This window comes from Arachis hypogaea, chromosome 18 (genome assembly GCF_003086295.3).
Source record: "Arachis hypogaea cultivar Tifrunner chromosome 18, arahy.Tifrunner.gnm2.J5K5, whole genome shotgun sequence".
In the NCBI taxonomy this organism is placed as follows: Eukaryota; Viridiplantae; Streptophyta; class Magnoliopsida; order Fabales; family Fabaceae; genus Arachis; species Arachis hypogaea.
The window spans coordinates 87,437,667-87,460,153 of NC_092053.1; the positions used below are offsets into that span (position 1 = coordinate 87,437,667).

At 39.2% G+C, this 22,487-nt stretch overlaps 1 non-coding gene across 1 annotated transcript; it reads right to left on the bottom strand.

The window, feature by feature from the left end:
* Positions 1-21,696: 21,696 nt before the first annotated feature.
* On the bottom strand, positions 21,697-21,804 carry LOC112774307 (small nucleolar RNA R71). Its single transcript, XR_003188802.1, has one exon. It is a non-coding gene; the product is annotated as a small nucleolar RNA R71 (small nucleolar RNA).
* Between the last annotated feature and the right edge of the window lie 683 nt (positions 21,805-22,487).

Below are 22,487 nucleotides of genomic sequence, written 5' to 3' on the forward strand. Positions count from 1 at the left end.
AGCAAGCAAGAAAGCCCAATCATGGAGCTCAAGAGGCGCAAGAAGCTCATTTCCATGAGATTCCGGAGATGCCTCAACTGCACTTTCCTCCACAAAACTACTGGGAGCAAATCAACACCTCCCTAGGAGAATTGAGTTCCAATATGGGACAACTAAGGGTGGAACATCAAGAGCACTCCATCATGCTCCATGAAATAAGAGAAGATCAAAAAGCAATGAGGGAGGAGCAACAAAGACAAGGAAGAGACATAGAAGAGCTCAAGGACATCATTGGTTCCTCAAGAAGGAAACGCCACCATCACTAAGGTGGATTCATTCCTTGTTCTTCTTTCTTCTGTTTTTCCTTTTCTATATTATGTGCTTATCTATGTTTGTGTCTTCATTACATGATCATTAGTAGTTAGTAACTTTGTCTTAAAGTTATGAATGTCCTATGAATCCATCACCTCTCTTAAATAAAAAAACTGTTTTAATTCAAAAGAACAAGAAGTACATGAGTTTCGAATTTATCCTTGAACTTAACTTAATTATATTGATGTGGTGACAATGCTTCCTATTTTCTGAATGTATGCTTGAACAGTGCATATGTCTTTTGAAGTTGTTGTATAAGAATGTTAAATATGTTGGCTCTTGAAAGAATGATGACTAGGAGACATGTTATTTGATAATCTGAAAAATCATAAAAATGATTCTTGAAGCAAGAAAAAGCAGCAAAGAACAAAGCTTGCAGAAAAAAAAAAAGGGGCGAAAAAAAATAGAAAGAAAAGAAAAAGCAAGCAGAAAAAGCCAATAACCCTTAAAACCAAAAGGCAAGGGCAAATAAAAAGGATCCCAAGGCTTTGAGCATCAGTGGATAGGAGGGCCTAAAGGAATAAAATCCTGGTCTAAGCGGCTAAACCAAGCTGTCCCTAACCATGTGCTTGTGGCGTGTAAGTGTCAAGTGAAAACTTGAGACTGAGCGGTTAAAGTCAAGGTCCAAAGCAAAAGAAGAGTGTGCTTAAGAACCCTGGACACCTCTAATTGGGGACTTTAGCAATGCTGAGTCACAATCTGAAAAGGTTCACCCAATTTTGTGTCTGTGGCATTTATGTATCCGGTGGTAACATTGGAAAACAAAGTGCTTAGGGCCACGGCCAAAACTCATAAAGAAGCTGTGTTCAAGAATCATCATACTGAACTAGGAGAATCAATAACACTATCTGAACTCTGAGTTCCTATAGATGCCAATCATTCTGAACCTCAATGGATAAAGTGAGATGCCAAAACTATTCAAGAGGCAAAAAGCTATAAGTCCCGCTCATTTGATTGAAGCTATGTTTCATTGATAGTTTGGAATTTATAGTATATTCTCTTCTTTTTATCCTATTTGATTTTCAGTTGCTTGGGGACAAGCAACAATTTAAGTTTGGTGTTGTGATGAGCGGATAATTTATACGCTTTTTGGCATTGTTTTTAGTATGTTTTTAGAAGGATCTAGTTACTTTTAGGGATGTTTTCATTAGTTTTTATGTTAAATTCACATTTCTGGACTTTACTATGAGTTTGTGTGTTTTTCTGTGATTTCAGGTATTTTCTGACTGAAATTGAGGGACTTAAGCAGAAATCAGATTCAGAGGTTGAAAAAGGACTACTGATGCTGTTGGATTCTGACCTCCCTACACTCAAAGTAGATTTTCTGGAGCTACAGAACTCGAAATGGTGTGCTTCCAATTGCGTTGGAAAGTAGACATCCAGGGATTTCCAGCAATATATAATAGTCCATACTTTGGCCAAGAATTGATGACGTAAACTGGCGTTCAACGCCAGCCTTCTGCCCAAATCTGGCGTCCAGCGCCAGAAAAGGATCCAAAACCAGAGTTGAACGCCCAAACTGGCACAGAAACTGGCGTTCAACTCCATAAATGGCCTCTGCACGTGCTACACTTAAGCTCAGCCCAAACACACACCAAGTGGGCCCAGGAAGTGGATTTATGCATCAATTACTTACTCATGTAAACCCTAGTAGCTAGTTTATTATAAATAGGACCTTTTACTATTGTATTAGGCGTCTTTTTGACCATCTTTGGTCTCAGTTTTAATCTATTGTTCATCTTAGGAGACTATTGATCTCGTTTAGGGGGCTGGCCATCTCGGCTATGCCTGGACCTTCACTTATGTATTTTCATACGGTAGAGTTTCTACACTCCATAGATTAAGGTGTGGAGCTCTGCTGTTCCTCAAAGATTAATGCAAAGTACTACTGTTTTCTATTCAATTCTTCTTATTTCGCTTCTAAGATATCCATTCACACCCAAGAACGTGATGAAGGTGATGATTATGTGTGACGCTCATCATCCTTCCCCCTTATGAACGCGTGCCTGACAAACACTTCTGTTCTACATGAATTAAGCTAGAATGAGTATCTCTTAGATCTCCTAACAGGAATCTTCGTGGCGTAAGCTAGAATGATGGCGGCATTCAAGAGAATCCGGAAGGTCTAAACCTTGTCTGTGGTATTCTGAGTAGGATTCAATGATTGAATGACTGTGACGAGCTTCAAACTCGCGATTGTTGGGCGTTAGTGACAGACGCAAAAGGAGGGTGAATCCTATTCCAGCATGATCGAGAACCGACAGATGAATAGCCGTGCCGTGACAGGGTGCGTGAGCATATTATTCACTAAGAGGAGGGGATGTAGCCACTGACAACGGTGATGCCCTTGCATAAAGCCAGCCATGGAAAGGAGTAAGACTGATTGGATGAAGATAGCAGGAAAGCAGAAGTTCAGAGGAACGAAAAGCATCTCCATTCACTTATCTGAAATTCCTACCAATGATTTACATAAGTATCTCTATCCCTATTTTATTATATAATATTCGAAAACACCATTATCACTTTATATCTGCCTGACTGAGATTTACAAGGTGACCATAGCTTGCTTCATACCAACAATCTCCGTGGGATTCGACCCTTACTCACGTAAGGTATTACTTGGACGACCCAGTGCACTTGCTGGTTAGTTGTATCGAAGTTGTGACAAATTATGAATGTGTAATCACGATTACGCGTACTAAGTTGCTCACGTTGCCAGGGATTGTTTGAGCCTGGACATCACAATTTCGTGCACCAATAAGCTAGTTTTGGGTAGATATTCACTTACATCTTGATTCAAGCATACATTGTGCACTTTACATGATTTCATGAGGATTTTTTTCATGAATTATATGATAAATTGAATGATGCATAATCCCATGATTAAGAGCAAGACTTTGATGCACTTTGTTTGATTGATTTCAGGCCAAAAGAAGAAGAAAAGAGCCACGTTAGTGGCTACGTTAGTTACACTAATGTGGGCACTAACGTGGAAGGAAGGAAAGCCACAACGTTAGTGAGAAAAGTTAGTGGCATTAACTTTGAAGAAAGGAAATGGAGCCAACGTTAGTGACACTTAACATTATCACTAACGTTGGACCAACCTCATGAGTGGCCACGTTAGAGTCCATGTTAACCTAGTTAACGTGGCCTCTAACGTTAAGAAGGAAGGGGGCAAGCCAACGTTAGTGACACTCAACATTGTCACTAACGTTGGCCAAAGCACGCACATTAAGCCACGTTAACTCCTACGTTAACCTAGTTAACGTGGAAGCTAACGTGACGGAACAAAGTGGTCGACAACGTTAGTGACACCCAACATTGTCACTAACGTTGGAAGCAACCACACAACCCCCCAAGGAGCCACGTTAACTTCCATGTTAACTTAGTTAATGTGGAGGCTAATGTGTGAAACAAGAAGGTGATCGCCAACGTTAGTGACACCCAACATTGTCACTAACGTTGGAAGGAGCCACACATGCCACCATGAGCCACGTTAACTCCCACGTTAACTTAGTTAACGTGGAAGTTAACGTGGCACCTGGCAGCCTGACCATGCCTTCATCAAACACGCATAACTTGAGCCACAAAGCTCCAAAAAAGGTGATTCCAGTGGCATTGGAAAGTAGGATTCTAGAGATTTCCAAGAATATATGGCACTACATGGTTGACACTAAATTTGAGGGAGAAAACCTACCCCGAAAGTGCAATGATGAACATGGTATCAACCTGTATTAAGGTCAACTGACCTCTTCACCTTCCAAGAAGTATAACTCGAGTTGTAGAGCTCCAAATGATGCGCTTCTAAAGGCATTGGAAAGTAGACATCCAGGGCTTTCCAATAATGTATAATAGTATGGGGTGGACACTAAGTTTGAGCTTCAAAAACTGGCAATAATGAAGCCCTGATCGCTAGCGTTATTGGCAATCAATATTTCCAGTAATGTTGGCATATATGCCAGCAACCATGTCCACTTCAAAGGAGCATAACTTGAGCTACAGAGGTCCAATTGAGGTGATTTCAGTTGCGTTAGAAAGCTGACATTCAGAGCTTTCCAACAATATATAATACTCTATAGTGGGAATGAAATTTGAGCACAAACAAGAGGCATCTTTTAAGCCCCAAAAACACCAACTGGGCAGCAAGTGCAACGTTAGCCACAATAACTTTAGCATTAACGCCACACTTGTAGCGTTAGTGTGGCTAACTTTAGCACTAACTTTAGCACCTGGACCTCAACTTAACTCACTTTTCTCTCAAGTCCACTTCAAAGCTCAAGCAAGCAAGCCCACAATTGTCAACCAAGGCCACAAGAAGCATCTAGAATAGGAATTTTCATTTAAGCGTAATTTGCTTTTAATTTCATTTGGTAATTTAGGAGAGCCTATATAAAGGCCTTAGTTTTTACATTCAATTGGGAAATGAAATTTGAGCACAAACAAGAGGCATCTTTTAAGCCCCAAAAACACCAACTGGACAGCAAGTGCAACGTTAGCCACAATAACTTTAGCATTAACGCCACACTTGTAGCGTTAGTGTGGCTAACTTTAGCACTAACTTTAGCACCTGGACCTCAACTTGACCCACTTCTCTTCTCTCAAGTCCACTTCAAAGCTCAAGAAAGTAAGCCCACAATTGTCAACCAATCAAGACCACAAGAAGCATCTAGAATAGGAATTTTCATTTAATTGTAATTTGTTTTTAATTTCATTTGGTAATTTAGGAGAGCCTATATAAAGGCCTTAGTTTTTACATTCAAGTAATTTGGGAATTCTGGAAATTGAAGGAAGTGGGAGAGAGTGAAGACCAATTCAAACTTCTGTGAATTGGCACACTCCAAGGGGAGTGGGTCTTCGGACCCCTCCCCTCAACCACTCTTCTTCCTTTTCTCTTCTTTTCTTTTCTTAGTAGTAGTTTTTCTTTTAGTTGTAATTTTCATTTATGAATTTTAAAGTTTCAATTTTCAATTTTTATCTTCATCTTTACTTTTCTGCACTTTCTTTCTTTTCTATTTTTGGTAGAGCAATGATCAACTAACTCTTTTCATTGGGTTAGAGAGCTCTATTGTGATTCAATGGATTAAGTGTAGTTTTTATCCTTCTTCTTCTTTCTTTTCTCTTGATTTTACTTGAAAGCTTTCAATCTTCATCCAATTGGGTAGTTATCTTGGAAAAGACACTATTCATACTTGGATCTCTTCTGAACCTTGGAAGAAGAATGAAGAGATCATGCTAGAAATGCTTTCTCATGCTGGACCAAATTGGATGTGGATGGATATGTGACTATAATCCTTCCAACACTTGATTTGGGAAATGCATGTGGTATAATCAGTGACCATACTTCATCTCTTCTCATGAGCAATTGACCAAGGAATTGGCTATTGATCAAGATTTGAGATTGCCAAGGAGATCAATGAGTGCATTGATTGAGGAAGAGATGAGAATGAACTTGATCCGGAGGATTGCAATATCTCTTGATCCCAATGTTCATTTTATTTTTAGTTCTTACATTTACTTTTCTTGCCATTTTACTTTTCTGCACTTTATTGCTTTCTTTACTTTTCTGTCAATTTACATTTTCTTGTTGCTCATCATCCAAATCTAAATCGTCTAACTAGGATAATCAATTAACCATTGATTGCTTAATCCGTTAATCTCTATGGGATTCGACCTCACTCTATTGTGAGTTTTACTTGACGACAATTCGGTACACTTGCCGAATGGGAATTTGTTGAGAGACAGTTTCCACCCGCATCAACTTATCAAAAGCAAAAACTATGGCTAAAAGTTCTTTCTCCGTAGTGGTATAGTTCCTTTGATTCTCATTGAGGACCTTGCTAGCATAGTAAATAACATGTACTAGCTTGTCTTTCCTCTGTCCTAGAATAGCACCAACAGCAAAATCAGATGCATCGCACATTAGTTCAAAGGGAAGATCCCAGCTTGGTGGTGCTATAATAGGTGCAGAGGAGAGTTTCTTCTTAAGTTCATCAAAGGCTACCAAGCACTCTCTATAAAAAACAAAGGGAGTATTTAAGACAAGTAGGTTGCTAAAGGGTTTTGCAATCTTAGAAAAGTCTTTGATAAACCTCCTACAGAACCCAGCGTGTCCCAAAAAACTTCTGATTGCTTTGACATTGCATGGTGGAGGTAATTTTTCAATTACTTCCACTTTTGCCTTGTCCACTTCTATGCCATCTTTTAAAATCTTGTTACCAAGAATCACCCCTTCAGTTTCTATAAAATGGCACTTCTCCCAGTTTAAAACCAGGTTGGTTTCTTGACACCTTTTTAGCACAATAGCAAGATGGTATAGGCAATTAAAATACGAGTTCCCAAACACAGAGAAGTCGTCCATGAATACTTCTATGAACTTCTCAATCATGTCTGAAAAAATGGAGAGCATTGCACAATCCAAAGGGCATTCTCCTATAAGCAAAGACACCATATGGACAAGTAAATAAAGTTTTTTCCTAATCCTTGGGGTCTACAATAATTTGATTGTAGCCCGAATACCCATCCAAGAAGCAATAATACTCATGTCCTGCCAATCTTTCAAGCATCTGGTCCATGAAAGGTAGGGGAAAGTGATCCTTTCAGGTGGCTTCGTTAAGTTTCCGGTAGTCAATGCACATACGCCATCCGGTCACTGTCCTTGTGGGTATCAATTCATTCTTCTCATTTGCCACAACAGTGATCCCTCCCTTCTTAGGGACTACTTGCATCGGGCTTACCCAAGGGCTGTCTAAGATGGGGTAGATCACCCCTGCTTGCCACAATTTCAACACGTCTTTCTGAACCACTTCATTCATAGTTGGGTTCAGCCTCCTTTGTTGTTGCCTTGAAGGTTTGGCATCTTCTTCAAGCAGGATCTTATGCATACACATTGAAGGACTGATCTCTTTTAAATCTGTAAGTGTCCAGCCTATGGCATCCTTGTGTTGTCTCAGCATTTGGATAAGTTCCTCTTCTTGTTCCTTACTCAGACTTGAATTTATGATCATTGGGTGAGTGTTGTTGGCACCCAAATATGCATATTTCAAGCTAGGTGATAAGATTTTCAGCTCTAGTTTTGGTGACTCTATATCTTTGTTGTCTGTAGTGGTTGGCATGATTGAGTTTCTCATGGTTGCTTGTGGTGGTTCTCTATCTGGTGCTTGTTCCAGCTCAATGGTTCCTCCATATTGTTCTTCTTCCAAGACTTCTTGAACTATCTGTTCCATGGTGTCTACCAGCATGCATTCTCCTATGGATTCTTTGGGGTAACTCATTGCTTTAAAAATGTTGAAGACCATTTTCTCTTTATGCAACCTCAACACTAGTTCCACTTTTTGCCCATCAATGATGGCCCCAGTAGTAGCTAGGAATGGTCTTCCTAGGATAATTGACGTGTTGGCCTCTTCTTCCATGTCTAGCACAACGAAATCATCAGGGAAAATGAATTCCCCCACTTGCTAGCAAGTCTTCCACCACACCATGTGGAAACTTAAATGTTCTGTCAGCCAATTGGAGTGCCATTCTTGTTGGCTTGGCTTCCTCAATCTTCATCCTTTTCATCATGGTGAGGGACATGAGATTTATGCTAGCTCCCATGTCACACAAGGCTTTCTCAATAGTGATATCCCCTATGATGCAGGGGATTTGGAAACTCCCTGGGTCTTTCAACTTTTGAGGTAGCTTCTTCTGTATGATGGCGCTGCACTCCTCAGTCAATACTATGGTCTCTTTTGCTTCCCAGTTCCTCTTTTTGGTTATAAGCTCCTTCAAAAATTTGGCATAGAGTGGCATTTGTTCTAATGCCTCTGCAAATAGTATGTTGATTTGGAGCTTCTTGAAGATTTCTAGGAACTTAGAGAATTGGCCATCCTTCCCACCCTTTCCCAGTCTTTGTGGGTATGGTGCTTTTGGCACATAAGGCTTCAAGACTAGTTTTGGTTGGGGGTGGAGCAGGGATCTCTTCTTCATCCTTATTCCCATACTTTTTTACAACTTCTTTATGGTCGTCTTTGCTTGGGGTTCCTTCCTCCACAACCTTCCCACTTCTTAGTGTAATGGCCTTGCATTCCCCTCTTGGGTTAGCCATGGTATCACTGGGAAATGTGTGTGTGGGGAGTAGGATTTTCTTTGATAAAATCCCCACTTGTGCTTCCAACTTTGAGATCGCTGGGCCTTGATTTTTTAGATTTGACCATTATTCCTCTTGATTAGCATCTATCCTTCTTTCAGTTTGCGCTTGTCTGTCCATGAGGGTGGAGACTGCTCCTGTAATCTGTGATGACAGCTGTGCTATTGCAGCCTCCATCCTCTCAAAGTTGCTCTTGATTTCACATGGTTGCATAGTTGAGGATGGTGCATCATGATTGAGGTTGTTGTGTATGGGTTTGTTACTATGGTATGATGTGTTTTGTGAGTTATGGTAGGGTCTATGGTTCCCTGTTTGATGGTTGGGGTTGTGGTTGGAATGCTGATTTGATGAATAAGATTTGTTGTGGTCCTGGTTGTGGTTTTGTTGATTTCCCCACCCAAAATTTGGGTAGTTCTTCCAACCTGGGTTGTATGTCTTAGAGTGTGGGTCATATGTCTGGATGAATTGTTTACATAATTAGCTTGTTCCCAGTCACCTTCAGATCCTGTTGCATTCCCTTCTTGTTGAGGAGTTTGGTCTTGAATGACTGAGGCTTGATTGGCCTCCATCCTCTTGGTTAAGGCTGCTATTTGTGCTGCAATTGCCTTGTTCTGAGCTAACAAAGCATCGACAGAGTTGAGTTCTAACACTCCTTTCTTCTGAGTCCTTTCTGAAGCATAGAAATACTCATTTTCAGCTACAGTCTCAATGACATCTATGGCTTCTTTGATGGTTTTCTTCTTGTTGAGTGAGCCTCCTAAAGAATGATCCACGACCTTCTTTGCTTCATAGGACAGCCCCTCATAAAAGATATGTAGTTGTATCCACTCATTGAACATTTCTGGTGGACATTTTCTTGTCAGATCTTTGAATCTCTCCCATGCCTCATAGAGTGTTTCTCCGTCCTGTTGTCTGAAGGTTTGTACCTCAGCTCTCAGCCTGTTGATTCTTTGTGGAGGGTAAAAGCTTGCAAGGAATCTGTTCACGACCTCCTCCCATGTAGTTAGGCTATCCTTGGGGAATGATTCCAACCACTTTGCTGCCTTATCTCTGAGTGAGAAAGGGAACAAAAGTAGTTTGTAGATGTCAGGGTGTACCCCATTGGACTTTACAGTATCAGATATCCTCAAGAATGTGTTGAGATGTTAATTAGGGTCTTCTTGGGCACTTCCTGCATATGAAAAATTATTTTGAATAAGTGTGATGAGCTGAGGCTTCAGTTCAAAATTATTGGCATGAATTATTGGCTTTAGGATGCTACTGCCACAATTCCCTGGGTTTGGGTTGATGTAAGAGCCTAAGACTCTCCTTTCTTGCCCAGCATGATTGCCAGCCTCCTCTTCAACATGCTTATGTGCTTCTTCTTCCATGGTGGTTTTTAGATTTTCCTCCACTAGTTCCTCTCTAATTATGCCTTTGCCTCTCGCTTCCCTCATTCGCCTAAGGAGGGTCCTCTCAATTTCACTATCGAAGGGAGATAAAGTCTCTCCTCTTCTACTTGTCATACAATTGGCAAATAACCGGCAAAGAACAAGTGTAGTAAGGAAAACCTTGTTGAGATTAGTGGTTAGCTTTGTTGATTCAATTAATCGAACAGTTAGAAGAGTAGGAATATGGATAACGAATAAAAATAATCAAAGAAGAAAGAAATAGAACTCAAAATAAAAATAAAAAGGCTCTAAATAAATGAAAATAAAATAACAAGGAATTTAAATTACTTAATCTAGCTCTCCAATCAATTTAATCACTATCAAATTTAAGCCAATTCCCGGCAATAGCGCCATAAAAATTGATGAGTCCAATTCACACCCCATTCAAAAATTGGTGAATTAGTTCCTTTGGCAAGCGCACCAAAATTATCGTCAAGTAATAACCCATAGTGGAGTGGGATCGTATCCACAGAGATTGGCAAATTCAAGCTGTTTTAATTAATTGATGAATTAGTCAAGCGGGTCAATAAGATTGTGAAGTGCAGAATTGTAAATGACATAAATGTAAATAACTGGAATATAAAGAAAAGCAATAAAGTGCAGAAATAAAAATGGCAGAATGTAAAGTGCAGAATCATAAATGACTTGAATGTAAATGGGAATGGAGAATTGCTGAATGTAAAATTAAGCTATAAAGAAATGGATAGATGAGAATGGGGGAATTCATTAAGATTGGGAGAGGTTGTCTCTTTGGATCAAATCTAGCTTATATCCTCTTCAATCATGCAACTCATTGACCTCTTGGCAATCATGATTGATTGAGCCCCAATCCCTTGGTGACTAAATCTCTTAGATCTTGATTAATAGCCAATTCCTTGGTCTAATTGATCATGAAGAGAGATATGCTTGGTCCCTGATTATACGATACACCATTATAGGTCCAAGTAGAGGGAGTATTATATGTCACATATCCAAATACCAAAACCCAGATTCTACTCAAGTGTGAGAAGGGATTTCAAGCATGGTTTCATGTTTCCTTCCCCAAGGTTCCCATGAAACCCAATTGCATTCAATCTCTTTTCCAAGATAATTGAACACTAAGCATTAAGAACGAAATTCCTTCTAACAAATCAAAGAGAAGATGAAGAGAAGAAGAATTTCACTATTATCAATGCATCAAGTACAATAGAGCTCCCTCTCTCAATGAGAGGGAAGTTAGCTACTCATAGCTCAGAAGTATTCAAAAGAGAAGTGTAAAAGTGGATCTAAAACTAACTGCTTAACACCCTTTCAGTACTCCTTGGGGGTATTTATACTACTCCTAGTAAAATAAAAGAATTACAAAAGTGAAAAAGGAAAATTACATTTTGGAGGGAAAAGAAGCTGAATAAGTGTGACATCCCTAGCTGGCTTGTGATTGGCGCTCTAGTGGCGTGTCACGTGCTCTTCAATTTTAGCTTGGCGTGCCACGCCCAGCCCTTCAAGTGGCACGCTCGTCTCTCTAACAACCTTGGCGTGCCACACCTTCGAGCTCAAGTGGCACGCCCTAGCCTTTTTTTCCTTTCTCTCTTCCTCTGGAAAGTTGAACTAGTGTGGCATGCCCAGGGTCTAGCGTGCCACGCGCTTGCTCTATGCTTGGCTAAGCTTCTCTGGAAAGTTGCACTAGCGTGGCACGCCCAGGGTCTGGCGTGCAACGCCCCTTTGTGAGTGAGTGGTTCCTCTGTTTGGTGTACGATGCCACAAACTCAAGTGGCATGCCCCAATGCTTCTCTGCTCTCTGAATGGCACTGGCGTGCCACACCTGGGTTTCAAGTGGCACGCCTAAGTGAAGAATAGTGATTGGCGTGCCACGCCTTCGACACCAAGTGGCACGCCCCATGTAATTGCCCTCATTCATCCTCTCTGGAAACTTACACCAGCGTGCCACGCTTAAAGGCTGGAATGCCGCGCCCATGATCTTGCCTTAGTTCCAGTAGTTGGCGTGCCACGCCTCAGCCTTCAAGTGGCATGCCATAGTGACATGCTTGGGTTGGCTTGCCACGCCTTCGATACCAAGTGGCACGCCTAAGTGAGGTTGAGAGGTTGGCGTGCCACGCCTTCGACTTTAAGTGGCACGCCCAGTCTTCAATTGCCTTCAGCCCCTTCTCTGGATTATTGTACCTGCGTGCCACGCCATGCTGTTCAAGTGGCACGCCCATGGATTTGTGAACTCTTCAAGCTTGGCGTGCCACGCCGAGGTTCTTAAGTGGCACGCCCAAGTGACTTCTTGGAGCTGGCATGCCACGCCTTCGATACCAACTGGCACGCCATAGTGGAGGTTCTTCTTGGAATGGTGAGTTGGCGTGCCATGCCCCTTTGCTCAAGTGGCACGCCCATAGTAGTTGCTGGATTAGGCGTGCCACGCCCAACCTGGTGTGCCACGCCCCTTTTGTGTCCTCCATTGTTGCTCTCTGGAACTTTGTACTAGCGTGCCACGCCCAGTCCCTGGCATGCCCCGCCCACATGCATGCTTGGATTTCCCCTCTAGAATTTAGTACTGGCGTGCCACGCCTAGCTCCTGGCGTGCCACGCCAGTGAATTTTTGTGGCGTTTGCTCCAAGTGGCACTTCAGTTTTACACGCCCAGCTTCTTGTTTGTCTTCTACCCATTTTTTGATGCCTTTTTCACATGAAATTCAGCACAACTCTTCTCAAAGTAGTGTACCATAATATTCATCAAATAATGCATGAATTGTACTGATCAAATGATATTTATGCTCTTTTATGGTCTTCTTTATGCAAGAAAGAAGGGTAGATTATGCAAGTCATCAAGTGGTCTAGAGATACCTGAGCTTTTTCTGTAAGACGGTAGTAGAAGATGTCTAACTTCACCCATTCAGAAAACATTTCAGAGGGGCATTTCCTTAGCATCCCTCTGTACCTCTCCCAGGCGTTATAAAGGGATTCATCATCCTCTTGTTTAAAGCCTTGGATGTCCAGCCTTAGCTGTGTCATCCTTTTTGGAGGGAAATATTGATTCAGGAATTTGTTTGATAACTGTTTCCATGTTCTTATGCTTGCTGTAGGTTGGTTATTTAACCACCTCTTAGCTTGATCTTTTACAGCAAATGGAAACAGTAATAATCTGTAGACATCCTGATCTACTTTTTTGTCACGTACTGTGTCAGCAATTTACAAAAACTGTGCCAGAAACTCAGTAGGTTCTTCCTGTGGAAGACCGGAATACTGACAATTTTGCTGCACCATGACAATGAGCTGAGGATTTAGCTCAAAACTGCTTGTTTTCATGGGAGGTATACAGATGCTACTCCCATATGCAGCAGTAATGGGGTTAGCATATGACCTTAGAGTCCTTCTGGACTGTTCATTTCCATTTAGGTCCATGATGGATAAAAGGGAATTGATATGAATTGCAAATAAAATATATTTTTATTTTTATTTTATTTAAGTGGAAACAAACTGAATAATTAAAAATAAATAAAAATAATAAGAAAAAAATAATTAGGAATTAAGATATAAATTTCAAAAACTAAGAGAAAAATAAATTTGAAAACTAAAATAATTACTTAATTAAGAAGATTTGAAAAACTTTGGATATGACTTTTGAAAAAGATTTTGAATTTTGAAATTTCAAAACTAAGATAAGATAAAATAAAAAGTTTTAAAATAAAAATCTGAATTTTTAAAGGAAAATTCGAAAATTAATTAAAATAAAGAGAAAAGATATTTTTGAATTTAATGAAGAAAGAGAAAAATAGTAAAAATGACACCAAACTTAAATTTTTAGATCAAAACAAAGGAAACAAACAGGAAAACTTTGAATATCACGATGAATGCTAAGAACAACTTTTGAAAAATTTTTAAGAAAACAGAAACACAAAGGACACCAAACATAAAAATTTTTATATTTTGAGCACTAATAATTCGAAAAATGAGAAAAAAATAAAATCATGCAATTGACACCAATCTTAAAATATGAAACGAAACTCAAACAGAAAAACTCAATTATTAGTTTATAAAAATTTTCGATAAAAATGAAAAAGAAAATAAGGATTCTGAAAAAAAAAGTTTCAACCAAAAACAATAATAGAAGATGCAAACTCGAACAATCCCCGGCAACGGCACCAAAAACTTGATGCACGAATTGTAAATCACACTTTTCACAACTCGTACTACTAACCAGCAAGTGCACTGGGTCGTCCAAGTAATACCTTACGTGAGTAAGGGTCGATCCCACGGAGATTGTTGGCTTAAAGCAAGCTATGGTTATTCTGTAATTCTTAATCAGGAAATTAATAATAAAAATGGTTGGGTTTATGAAAAGTAATTAACATAAAATAAATAATACTTGTTATGCAGTAATGGAGAATAGATTGAGGTTTTGGAGATGCTCTGTCTTCTGAATCTCTGCTTTCCTACTGTCTTCTTCTTCACGCACGCAGGTCTCCTTCCATGGCAAGCTGTATGTTGGTGGATCACCGTTGTCAATGGCTACCATCCGTCCTCTCAGTGAAAATGGTCCAAATGCGCTGTCACCGCATGGCTAATCATCTGTCAGTTCTCACTCAAGTTGGAATAGGATCCATTGATCCTTTTGTGTCTGTCACTACGCCCAGCACTCGTGAGTTTGAAGCTCGTCACAGTCATTCCATCTTAGATCCTACTCGGAATACCACAGACAAGGTATAGACTTTCCGGATCTCAGGAATGGCTGCCAATAATTCTAGCCTATACCACGAAGACTCTGATCTCACGGATTCGAATGCTCTCTTGTCAGGAGATGCAATCAAACACGTGAACCAGGAATCAAAGAGATACACACTCAATCTAAGGTAGAACGAAAGTGGTTGTCAGGCACACGTTCATAGGTTGAGAATGGTGATGAGTGTCACGGATCATCACATTCATCATGGTTAAGTACGAGCGAGTATCTTAGAACAGAAACAAGCGTGATTGAATAGAAAATAGAAGTAATTGCATTAATCCATCGAGACACATGATGGCAAAAATTGTTGTCGGTCTAGAATTTCTCTTGTAGAAATTAGAACTTCGTTGTAAGCATAGCTCCAAACCAACAAACAACTCTCACATCAAATTAAATTTTTGGTTGTCACAAGTAATAAACCCCAAATAAGAATTAACCGAAGTATTTAGACTCCGGATTGTTTCAAAAGGAATTGCAATGAAGTGTATGATTATTGGCTATGAAGGAACAAGGGGGGTTTTGATTGATAAGAGGGCAAGAAATTAAATGACAAGGAAAGTAAATCAAGCAAATAACTAAAGAAAGCAAGTAATAAAGAGAAACATTCATGGCAAGAATTGAGATCATAGACTTTCTATCCTAGTCATGCAATGATTAGTTCATCTTATTTAGTCAACTCCAACACGTAGGGAGAAAGTCAAACAAGATTAATCAATCATATCACAATAATAAACAAGAATTTATCTTATTTCGTTATTTCAAACATTGGAAGAAGATATAGGTTATCTTCCATGATAAAAAGTCAAACAAGACTAGTTAATCTCAATCCAAAAGTCCTAATCAACTTACTAATAGAATTAGCAAAAGATTAGAGTCAATGGAAATCATATTAACTAACAACTCTAGATCACCAACATAAGTTGGGTTTTCATGACTCAAGATTGCCTAATTACTCTTTCCAAGCCAATAATGCTCAAAATCTACTCTAACATCCTTCCAAGCATTTGTCAAACACTTGGAAGGCATAAAAGGAAAGCATAATAAATGACAAGAAATAGTAAAATCTACCAACTATCAATTGCAAGGAAAGTAAATCACTACTCAAATCAACAATTAAAAGAATATCAAACATTAAATTGCATTAAAAGTAAACCAAATCTAACAAGAGCATCCATGAACATAAAAGAGAAATTAACATGAAAACTAAGAGAATTAAGTAGTAGGGACAAGAGATCATAAAAGAAACAAGATGAAATTAAGAAATTGAACCTAGATCTAAGAGAATTAACCTAACCTAATTCTAGAGAGAAGAGGGAGCTTCTCTCTCTAGAAACTAACCTACATGATGCTAATGCTACAAACAATTGCTCTCCCCTTGTCCAAGCTTGAATTCTGCGTGAAATAGCATCAGAAATGGGTTGGATTGGGCCCAAAATGAGCTGCAAAATCGCTGGGGGCGATTTCACTTTAGTGGGCCACAAACAGCATCGGCGCGAACGCGTACATGGCGCGTGCGCGCCCCTGAGCGCAAAGTAACATATGGCATATTTTATATCATCTCGAAGCTCCGGATGTTAGCTTTCCAATGCAACTAAAATTGCCTCATTTGGACATCTGTAGCTCAAGTTATGGTCGATTGAGTGTGAAGAGGTCAGGCTTGACAACTTTACGGTTCCTTCATTTCTTCATGAGTTCTCCCACTTTGCATACTTCTCTCCTCACTTCTTCAATCCAATACTTGCCTTATGGACCTGAAATCACTCAACAAATATATCAAGGCATCGAATGGAATTAAAGTGAATTGAATTTAGCTATTTTAAGTTCTAAAAAGCATATTTTCACATTTAAGCACAAATCAAGGGAGAATTGCAGAACCATGTTATTTCATTGAATAAATGTGAGAAAAGTTGATAAAACCACCCAAATTAAGCACAAGATAAACCACAAAATCGGGGTTTATCAAATCTCCCCACACTTAAACCAAGCATGTCCTCATGCTAAGAATAAAGAAGGACAAGAAAAGGGGTATGAACATTTATTCAATACAAATAAACTATATGCACCTATCTATATGTATGCAACTAAATCCAATATGACTCTACTTGCTTGGTCAAAAGCAAATCAATCTCTAAGAACACATATGAAAAAGTAGGGCTTAGTAGTATGATGATTCATGAATCCTACCAATTTGAATATCAAAATAAAGCACAAATAGACTTGCAAGAAGAAAGCTCATGAAAGCCAGGAACAAGGAATTGAGCATCGAACCCTCACCGGAAGTGTATCCACTCTAGTCGCTTAAGTGTATAGGGTCGATCACTCAATTCTATTCTAATCATGCTTTCCATGATTTGTTTTTCATCTAATAACCAACAATTATTCAATGCATGCATACATTCATCATGAGGACTTATTCATAGGTTGTAATGGGGCTAGGGTCAAGGTAAGGATGCATATGGTCAAGTGAGCTTGAAATTTGTATCTTTGATTAGCCTAAGCTCTCACCAAACACATATAACAACCTATATAATTCTAATACAATACCTAGCTACCCATGATTCCCACTTTTTCACATACTCATGCATTATTTTTAATTCACATTCCATATGCATTGATTTTTTTATTAAACTTTACTTTGGGGCATTTTTGTCCCTTTTTATTGCTTTTTCTCTCTTTTTTTCTATATATATATATATATATATGTTCTTTTTCTTTTTTTTTTTCTTTATCATTTTTTTAAAGTATTTACAAATGTATCAATGCATATGGTTTTACATATAGTGCATGAATATGTACCCATTTCTCAATATTTTTAACAAAAATAAAAATTACACTTTTACCGCAACCAATGTCCCAATTTTCCCATACCAAAATGATACACACGCTCACTTGCCTAAACTAATCAAAGATCCAAATTAAGGACATTTATTATTTTTTGCTTAGGGGTAGTGATGTGCTAAAATTAAGAACAAAAGGGATTAAATAGGCTCAAATTTGGCTAACAATGGTTGACGAAAGGTAGGCTATTTGGGTAAATGAGCTAGATGAAATGATGGCCTCAATAATATAAATGCATGTATACATGGAATAATGGACATAAAGAATCAAACAAATCAAAGATTACAATCATAGAAAGAGAACAATACACACAAGAATGGAAATAAGTGGTTATATGATGTAACCACACAATTGGGCTCAAAACTCACATGCTTGTGTTCTTAGCTCAAAAATCATGTTCCAAAATACATTCTTCAAGCAAGTTCAACACAAAAAAAAATTTATTTTTTTTCAAATTGGTAGGGTGCCCTAAAAACAGTTTCTTGGAAAAGAAATAGTCACCCTAACCAAGTAGTCCTAACATAAAAAGGAAGTGGTAAAAATATGTACAAATTCTAACTAACATGCAATCTATTATGCAATGAAACAACTAACTACAAAGGGAATTAAGATTTGGTGTTGAAAGAAAGAAATTGTTACCCATGGAGATCGGTCAGACGACCTCCCCACACTTAAAAATTTGCATCGTCCTCGGTGCATGCAAAGAAGAGCAAGGTGGACGGGTTGTTACAACTTGTTGAGCTTCTTCAAAAGGGTTGTACGGGTGAACTTGTTTGTTTTCCCATTTAAAAGCTTTTCCATTCCTTTCCTTCTTGGTGACCAACTTAAAAGGAAAGAGAAAGAAGGATAATTAAGCCTATAACAAAGATATCAAAGCAAATAGAACATAGGCGGGGGCTAATGCCAATTAAAAGTATGGTTCTCAAATACATGGTAGCTACAACATGTGAGTGAGAAAGCAATTCAAGCAAAGGCATATTAACTAATACTTGATGCAAGAGTAAAGTCAAAGCATGGGTACATGACATGAAGAGCATGTTGCATCAAGTTTAATCAATAATTGACACAAACAAGATTAGTGATAAGCATGAGAGCATTTGGTCCCATCCTAACTCACTAATGATGAGGAATAAAAATAAGGGGTTATGAGTCAGGAAGGACTAAAGCACTAATCTTGTATGTAGAGCAAATATTACAATTAATGCCAAACAAGTCACGAAGCACCAAGATTAACCAAAAATTCTCAACAATTGAGTAAAAGAATTCAACACGAATATTAAAATAAGAAACTTAGAAAAGAGCATAAGAGCAAGCTATAAAAACAAAATTAAAATGCAATAAATAAAAATAAGCAAATGCGATAAAAGAAAATGGAAGAAAAGAAAATTTAAATTTTTTTTATTTTATTTATTTATTTATTTATTTTTTCACCGGCGCGGACACGTCATGCACGCTTTTGCGCCGATGCGCAGTTTGGCCAAAGGACGCGTACGCGCCAAATGCGCGCACGCGTGGGTTGCAGGCATAGAATAGGCACAAACTGGGCATGACTCTATGGAACATGTATCAGGAGGGCAGGTGGCGCTATCGGCGCGCACGCGCACAGCATGCGTGCACGCGCATTGTGCAACTAGCTTCAAGGACACGTATGCGCCAGGTGCGTGCACGCACGGTTGGTTTGTGCTTCAGGCATGGTGCTGGCGCAGTGTAGGCGCAACTCTCGAGTCAATGTATGGAGGGGTGAGATTTTTCAATCCACGCCTCCGCGCACATGGCGCGCCCGCGTGGATGGTCGAGAATGCTTGAGGCACGCGTACGCACTAGGTGCGCGCACGCGCGGGTTGGTGCTATGTTTTTTTTTTTTAATTTTTCCATGTTATTGAACCAATCTAAGCATTTCAAACCTCCAAACAGCTACCCAAACACTATAAAACCTTATTTGACATACTAAACTACCAAATAAACTCAACAAACTACTTTAAACATGAATTTAAATTAATTCTACCAATATTTACAAAAGAGAAAATGAAAAGATATTACCATGGTGGGGTGTCTCCCACCTAGCACTTTTGTTTATTGTCCTTAAGTTGGACTTATGGGGAGTGATAAACTACTATTTTAAGGTTTATATTGTGTTTAATTGTGTGATTTTATCATGATCCTTACCCACTTATTCATTAAATTAGCATGAAATTATAATTCCTTCCTGAATTTATTACATGTTTGAAAACTGCTTCCTAGAGACTTTAATTGTGTATTTTTAATTCTCCTTTATTCCATTCGATGCCGTGATCTGTGTGTTGAGTGTTTCAGACTTTATAGGGCATGAATGAGTTGGAGATTGGAAAGGAAGCTAGCAAAAATAGAAGGAACACAAGAATTTGAGGAGATAACCAGCGAGAAGTGACGCGGTCGCATGGCTCACGCGACCGCGCGAAGGAGAGCAAATCGCAGTGACGCGGCCGCATGGCTCACGCGGCCGCGTGGATTGGAAAAGCTCAAGCGACGCGGTAGCGTGGACGACGTGAACGCGTGGCAAGGAACAGCGCGAATGACGCGTCCGCATGGATGACGCGATCGCGTGACATGTGCGATCTGCATAATCTACAGAATTCGCTGGGGGCGATTTTGGACCTTATTTCGACCCAGTTTTTGGCCCGGAACAGCATACTAGAGCCTGAGAATATGTAGAAACAAAACACAACATTCATTCTACACAGTTTTTAGTTTTAGATCTAGTTTTACTCTTTTAGGTTTTTCTCTCTAGGTTTCAGAATTTTAATTTTTAATTGGTCTTAGCATTGGAACATTGAGAAGAGTTATTTCCTCATCAAGACTTCATCATTCTAGTTCGTTCTCTTAACTTGGTTTTGTTCTTCTATGTTCTTTGCTTTGTTCAATTTTGTCATTTGAATACTTTCATGTGTATTTAATACAAGGATTATTCCTTCCATTTTAATTTATTTTTCATTCCAATAATCATGTCTTCTTTTAATTCTCTTTCATATGTTATGGATTTATTATTTACAATGAGCGAGTAGTTTCTTCACTTGATGGGGAGTTGATTGAAAGGAACTCTTCAGTTGGAAGGATTGAAAGAGAATTTGTAATTGGGTTAACTGTTGGATTGCTATCCAGTCACTAACACCAATCCCTTTGAACTAAGTGGGTTGCGACTCGTGAATAGATCTAGCATTCCAACTTGTTTGACTTTCCGTACCTAGTAAAGGATAACTAAACAAAACAACTATTAATTATAAATTAATCTTTAAATCATTCCATCAATAATAGAGATTCCAACTAATCAACTCCCAGTCAAGGCTTTTATTCATATTATTTATATTTTCTCAATTTAATTTTCCATCTACTTAACTCAACCTTTTGGAACATCTGATTAATAAAATAGCACACTTTTCTGCAACTCGTTGGGAGACGACCTGGGACTCCAACTCCCAGTAATTTTTAATCTAAACTCTCTGTGACATATTTCTAAATTGATAGGCAGATTTTCGGTGAGTTAAGAACTATACTTGCAACGTAACTATTTTAATAATTTTTAATTCACCAACTTCTGTGTCTCATCAATTTTTGGCGCCGTTGCCGGGGAGTTGCAATAGAGTGCTAAAGTTATTAATTAGAATTTATTTATTTGCATTTTATTTTATTTTGCTACTATGAGCTGCATGTTTCTTTTGTCAAATGATGCGTTCACTTCCTGATCTGAGCTTGCTAATATTCGATCCTGAAATTGAAAGGACTATTTCACGAATAAGGCGAGAACAGCGTCGGTTAGTCCGCTCTGAGGGCGGATCTGAAAGTGAACTTGAGGAAGAAACCAGCCCCCATTCTACTGATTCGGTTGTTTTACGTGTAGAAGACATGGCAGCTAGGAGAGTTACCATCCAGGAGGAAGGAGCCCCTGATTTTACAATGCAACCGTTTCAAGCGCATCATCCAGCGGTAGCTACAGATTTTGAAATAAAGACCGCACTGCTAAATTTGATGCCCAAGTTTCATGGCCTACCTGCTCAAGAGCCTATCAAGCACTTGAGATATTTCCAGGCAGCCTGTTCTACTGTCAAGCGTGATGGTACTGATGAAACTTCAATTTTGCTGAAAGCTTTCCCGTTTTCTCTCGAGGGAAAAGCAAGAGAGTGGTACTACACTCAACTGCTAGCAAATGTATCCAACAGGGATACACTCAGAAAGGAGTTTTTGGAGAAATTCTTTCCATCTAAAGTTACTGATAAACTGAGCAAGGATATTTCCACAATTGTTCAGGATGACAATGAGACTCTCTTTGAATACTGGGAGCGCTTCAACAATCTTCTGGAAGCATGCCCCCACCATATGATTGACAAGATAGTGTTGCTTAGCTATATCACACAGGGCATGAGGCCCCAAGATAAGACCACATTGGAAAGTGCTAGCAATGGGTCTATGAAGAAGTACAAGACCACTGATGAGGCTTGGCAATTGATCAGTGATTTAGCTGAATCTACTAGGAACCACAGGCAAAAGCAAGGCTGTTCAAAAGCCGTTGCAGAAGTATCCTCTAACAGAGAGACTGCGGCTCTAGCTCAGAGTATATGTGAGATGACCAACTTGCTGAAGCAGATGCAATTGAATCAACAACAAGCTCAACAAGCTAGTCCCGCAAAGAATTTACAGAATCTGTGCTGATTATAGCCATTACACTGATGAATGCCTGCAGCTCCAACAAGAAGACAACATGGTGCCATCCACTCATAACTTCTATGACTGCCCCAACCAAGGGTACAATCAAAGTGGAAATAATAACCATGGATGGCAGGACAATTCTAACCAGAATTGGAGGGACAACAATAACAGAGGAGGCTGAGATAATCAGGGAAATCAGAGGTGGAATAATAACAACAACAGGCAGCAGAATCAACCTTACAGAGCACCTCACCTGAGGCAAAACCAAGGACCACAGAACAATCAACAGCAGACCTCTCAATTTACTCATTCTTCTTTATCTCCTAATGAAGAGCTACTACAATCTTTTGAGCGAAGAC